Source organism: Seriola lalandi, unplaced genomic scaffold (assembly GCF_002814215.2).
Source record: "Seriola lalandi dorsalis isolate HSWRI2012SDOR001 ecotype SW California unplaced genomic scaffold, Sedor1 jcf7180002054375, whole genome shotgun sequence".
NCBI lineage: Eukaryota > Metazoa > Chordata > Actinopteri > Carangiformes > Carangidae > Seriola > Seriola lalandi.
In genome coordinates, this window is record NW_019524928.1 from 1 (window position 1) to 4,849 (window position 4,849).

A 4,849-nucleotide genomic window follows, 5' to 3' on the forward strand; every position below is an offset into this window, starting at 1 on the left:
TTTTTATGCCTTACTATACTATGACGTTTTTTGACATTTTTATGCCTTACTATACTATGACGTTTTTTGACAATTATATGCCTTACTATACTAGGACAATTTTATGCCTTACTATACTATTATGCTTTTTGATGTTTTATGCCTTACTATACTTTGACATTTTATGACATTTTTTATGTCATTTTTATAACATACTATAGTATGACATTTTATGCCATACTATACTGTGACATTTTTATGCCTTACTATACTATGATGTTTTATGCCTGATTATACTATGACGTTTTTTGACATTTTATGCCTTACTATACTTTGACATTTTATACCATACTATACTTTGACATTTTTATGCCTTACTATACTATGACATTTTTATGCCTTACTATACTATGACATTTTATGCCTTACTATACTTTGACATTTTCTGACATTTTGATGCCTTACTATACTATGACAATTTTATGCCTTACTATACTATGATGCTTTTTGATGTTTTATGCCTTACTATACTTTGACATTTTTATACCTTACTATACTATGATGTTTTATGCCTTACTATAATATGACGATTTTTGACATTTTTATGTCTTATGATAGTATGACATTTTATGCCTGATTATTCTACGACGTTTTTTGACATTTTATGCCTTACTATAAATTTATGTTTTTTGACAATTATATGCCTTACTATACTATAATGTTTTTTGTCGTTTTATGCCTTACTATAATATGATGTTTTTTGACATTTTATGCCTTACATCCTTTTTTATGTCATTTTTATAACAAACTATAGTATGACATTTTATGCCTTACTATACTGTGACATTTTTATGCCTTACTATACTATTATGTTTTAAGCCTTACTATACTATGATGTTTTTTTTCGTTTTATGCCTTACTATACTATGACATTTTATGCCTTACTATACTTTGACATTTTCTGACATTTTGATGCAATATTATACTATGATGTTTTTTGACAATTATATGCCTTACTATACTATGATGTTTTTTGACAATTTTATGCCTTACTATACTATGAAGGTTTTTGACATTTTATGACATACTATACTATGACATATTATGACATTTTTATGCCTTACTATACTTTGACATTTTTATACCTTACTATACTATGATGTTTTATGCCTTACTATAATATGACGATTTTTGACATTTTATGTCTTATGATAGTATGACATTTTATGCCTGATTATTCTACGACGTTTTTTGACATTTTATGCCTTACTATAAATTTATGTTTTTTGACAATTTTATGCCTTACTATACTATGATGCTTTTTGACGTTTTATGCCTTACTATACTATGACATTTTATGCCATACTATAGTATGACGTTTTTTTACAGTTATATGCCATACTATACTATGACATATTATGCCTTACTATACTATGACATTTTATGCCATACTATAGTATGACGTTTTTTTACAGTTATATGCCATACTATACTATGACATATTATGCCTTACTATACTATGACATTTTATGCCATACTATAGTATGACGTTTTTTTACAGTTATATGCCATACTATACTGTGACGTTTTTTGACAATTATATGCCTTACTATACTATGACGTTTTTTGACATTTTTTGCCTTATTATACTATGATATTTTTTGACATTTTTATGCCTTACTATACTATGACATTTTTATGCCTTACTATACTTTGACATTTTTATGCCTTACTATACTATGACATTTTATGCATTACTATACTATGATGTTTTTTGAAATTTTATGCCTTACTATACTATGACGTTTTTTGACAATTATATGCCTTACTATACTAGGACAATTTTATGCCTTACTATACTACGACGTTTTTTGACATTTTATGCCTTACTATACTGTGACGTTTTCTGACATTTTGATGCAATATTATACTATGATGTTTTTTGACAATTATATGCCTTACTATACTATAATGTTTTTTGTCGTTTTATGCCTTACTATACTATGATGTTTTTTGACATTTTATGCCTTACGCCCTTTTTTATGTCATTTTTATAACAAACTATAGTATGACATTTTATGCCTTACTATACTGTGACATTTTTATGCCTTATTATACTATGATATTTTTTGACATTTTTATGCCTTACTATACTATTATGTTTTAAGCCTTACTATACTATGATGTTTTTTTTTCGTTTTATGCCTTACTATACTTTGACATTTTCTGACATTTTGATGCAATATTATACTATGATGTTTTTTGACAATTATATGCCTTACTATACTATGACATATTATGACATTTTTGTGCCTTACTAGACTTTGACTTTTTATGCCATACTATACTGTGACGTTTTTTGACAATTATATGCCTTACTATACTATGACGTTTTTTGACAATTATATGCCTTACTATACTAGGACAATTTTATGCCTTACTATACTATGATGTTTTTTGACATTTTTTGCCTTATTATACTATGATATTTTTTGACATTTTTATGCCTTACTATACTATGACATTTTATGCCTTACTATAATGTGACGTTTTTTGACAATTATATGCCTTACTATACTAGGACAATTTTATGCCTTACTATACTATGATGGTTTTTGATGTTTTATGCCTTACTATACTATGACATTTTATGCCTTACTATACTATGACGTTTTTTGACAATTATATGCCTTACTATACTAGGACAATTTTATGCCTTACTATACTATGATGGTTTTTGATGTTTTATGCCTTACTATACTGTGACATTTTATGACATTTTTTATGTCATTTTTATAACATACTATAGTATGACATTTTATGCCATACTATACTATGACATTTTTATGCCTTACTATACTATGACATTTTATGCCTTACTATACTTTGACATTTTCTGACATTTTGATGCAATATTATACTATAATGGTTTTGACGTTTTATGCCTTACTATACTATGATGTTTTTTGACATTTTTTGCCTTATTATACTATGATATTTTTTGACATTTTTATGTCATACTATACTATGATGTATTATGCCATACTATACTATGATATTTTATGCCTTAATATAAAATTATGTTTTTTGACAATTTTATGCCTTACTATACTGTGACATTTTTTGACATTTTATACCTTACTATACTATGATGTTTTTTGACATTTTTATGCCTTACTATACTTTGACATTTTATACCATACTATACTTTGACATTTTTATGCCTTACTATACTTTGACATTTTTATGCCTTACTATACTTTGACATTTTTATGCCTTACTATACTGTGACGTTTTCTGACATTTTATGCCATACTATACTATGATGCTTTTTGATGTTTTATGCTTTACTATACTTTGACATTTTTATACCTTACTATACTATGATGTTTTATGCCTTACTATAATATGACGATTTTTGACATTTTTATGTCTTACGATAGTATGACATTTTATGCCATACTATGCTATGACAATTTTATGCCTGATTATTCTACAACGTTTTTTAAAGTATTTTTTTTTTTTGGGCTTTTTATGCCTTTAATGGACAGCACAGTGGAGAGTGACAGGAAACAGGGAGGCAGAGAGAGGGGGAATGACATGCAGCAAAAGACCGGGATTCGAACCGGGGCCAACTGCAGCGAGGACTGTAGCCTCTACACATGGGGCGCCTGTTTAAACCACTACGCTACACGACGCCCCTACAACGTTTTCTGACATTTTATGCCTTACTTTACTATAATGTTTTTTGACGTTTTATGCCTTACTATATTATGACATATTATGACATTTTTGTGCCTTACTATACTAGGACATTTTATACCTTACTATAATGTGACGTTTTTTGACAATTATATGCCTTACTATACTATGATGTTTTTTGACATTTTTTGCCTTATTATACTATGATATTTTTTGACATTTTTATGACTTACTATACTGTGACATTTTATGACATTTTTTATGTCATTTTTATAACATACTATAGTATGACATTTTATGCCATACTATACTATGACATTTTATGCCTTACTATACTTTGACATTTTCTGACATTTTGATGCCTTACTATACTATGACATTTTATGCCTTACTATACTATGATATTTTTTGACATTTTTATGCCTTACTATACTTTGATGTTTTATGCCTTACTATAATATGACGATTTTTGACATTTTTATGTCTTACGATAGTATGACATTTTATACCATACTATACTATGATATTTTATGCCTTAATATAAAATTATGTTTTTTGACAATTTTATGCCTTACTATACTTTGACATTTTATACCATACTATACTTTGACATTTTTATGCCATACTATACTATGATATTTTATGCCTTAATATAAAATTATGTTTTTTGACAATTTTATGCCTTACTATACTGTGACATTTTTTGACGTTTTATACCTTACTATACTATGATGTTTTTTGACATTTTTATGCCTTACTATACTTTGACAGTTATATGCCTTACTATACTATGACATTTTATGACATAATATACCTTAATATACTATGATGTTTTATGCCATAATATACTATATCGTTTTTGGACATTTTATACCAGAATATACTGTGACATTTTTTGAAATTATATGCCTTATTATACTATGACGTTTTTTGACAATTTTATGCCTTACTATACTAGGACAATTTTATGCCTTATTATACTATGACGTTTTTTGACAATTATATGCCTTACTATACTAGGACAATTTTATGCCTTACTATACTATGATGCTTTTTGATGTTTTATGCCTTACTATACTATGATGCTTTTTGATGTTTTATGCCTTACTATACTATGACATTTTATGACATTTTTTATGTCATTTTTATAACATACTATAGTATGACA